Raw genomic sequence first — 1,743 nt, 5'->3', positions numbered from 1 at the left:
ATATAGCATTACAACCTTCAAGAACTTCAAATTCACCAGTCAAAGCAATCGTTTCAAATTCACCAAGTCTCCTCTTCTTCGTCAAAATATCCTTCAAGAACTTCACATAATTAGGCATTTGTTCCAAAGCTTTTACAAGAGGTATGTTGATGTGGAGTTGCTTCAAAACATCCAAAAATCTTCAGAATTGACCATCTTGTTTATGCTTTTGAAAACGTTGAGGAATTGGTGGAGGTGGCTTGCTCATAGGTTTCTCTGCTTTTGAAAACCTATGACCATCTTGCTCATAGGTTTCTCTGTTGTATTTTGCTGAGGAATTGCTGCAACAATTGCATCAGGATTAGCATTTGACAATTTCGAACTCACAACTTTATCTTCCTTTTCCACACTACTTTGGATTGAAGTGGGCTCGCTGTTTCTTTTAGGATTATCCTCATTCAACTCCAGATTTTTACCATTCCTCAAAGTGATGGCCTTGCATTGCTCTTTACCATCTCTCCTTGGATTTTCAGTATCACTAGGCAATGTGCCTTGTGGTCTATTCCTTAGCTCATTAGCTAGCTGCCCCAATTGAACCTCTAGGTTCCCCAAGGATGCCGCTTGGCTCTGAATCACAGCATCATTCTTGGCCATATATTCTTTCATTAAACTCTCCAAAGAGCTTGATTGAGACACTTGAGGAGGAGGTGGTTGAGCTCTTCGTTGTTGTTGAGAAAACCTTGGTGGATATGTAGGCTTGTTTTGCATTGGTGCTCCTCTTGAACTAGCTCCTTGACCCCCCCCCCCCCCCCCCCCCCCCATGAGAAGTTTGGATGCTGCCTCCACCCCGGATTATAAGAGTTCGAATATGGGTTATTACAGTTGGCATTTTGATTCCCCACATAATAAACCGAAGCGGGATTCGAAGGACAACTCTCAAATGTGTGCCCATCTCCACGATAAACACAAGACACATCAGCAACTTGTCCCATAGCAGCTGGTCATACCATTCCCCCCAAACTCATGTTCTTGAGAAGGTTAGTCATTGAAGAAACTTGAGCGGTCAAAGCTGTCAATGCATCCACTTCAAGTATACTAGCCACTTTTCGACTTGTTGAGGCTCTAGCATTGGACCATTGATAATTATTGCTGGCTTCATTGTTGGACTTAGAGAGAATAGCCCCATTAGCTGAAGCATCTAACACCATACGAGTGGAAGAATAGAGCCCATTGTAGAAAGTTTCCATTTGTATACAATGCGGAATCCCATGATGTGGGCATTTCCTCAATAACTCCTTGAATCTCTCCCAAGCTTCACAAAATGATTCATCTTCCAGCTGCTGAAATGACCTGATTTCATTGCGAAACTTGGCATTTTTGGTAGGAGGGAAGTACTTCATCAAGAATTTTTCAGCCAACTCATTCTATGTAGTCACCGAGTCAGGAGGAAGGGTGTTGAGCCAAGCTCTAGCTTGATCCCTCAAAGAGAAAGGGAAAAATTTCAACCTTAGGGCCTCGTCACTCACTCCTTGTAGCTTGAAAGAATCACTCACCTCCAAAAATGAACAGAGATGAAGATGAGGATCCTTAATAGGCAGCCCACTAAATTGACCCACTGTTTGCAACATTTGGAACATCACAGGCTTTAACTCGAATTGGGGTGCTTGAATTTCAGGCCTAACAATGCCTGGATTAAGCTCAACATGGGGGCATCATACTCCCTTATGGCTCTCTCTCTATCATCGGCCATAGCAATTGCATTAG

The 1,743-nt window shown here is 42.9% G+C and overlaps 1 non-coding gene across 1 annotated transcript; it reads left to right on the top strand.

The window, feature by feature from the left end:
• Nucleotides 1–1,242: 1,242 nt before the first annotated feature.
• LOC133813721 (small nucleolar RNA R71) lies at nt 1,243–1,349 on the top strand. Its single transcript, XR_009884724.1, has one exon. It is a non-coding gene; the product is annotated as a small nucleolar RNA R71 (small nucleolar RNA).
• The last annotated feature ends 394 nt before the right edge of the window (nt 1,350–1,743 follow it).

Source organism: Humulus lupulus, chromosome 1 (genome assembly GCF_963169125.1).
Source record: "Humulus lupulus chromosome 1, drHumLupu1.1, whole genome shotgun sequence".
NCBI classification, from domain to species: Eukaryota; Viridiplantae; Streptophyta; class Magnoliopsida; order Rosales; family Cannabaceae; genus Humulus; species Humulus lupulus.
Note: the sequence above shows the minus strand (reverse complement) of the source record. Positions and strands in the feature narration are given on the sequence as shown.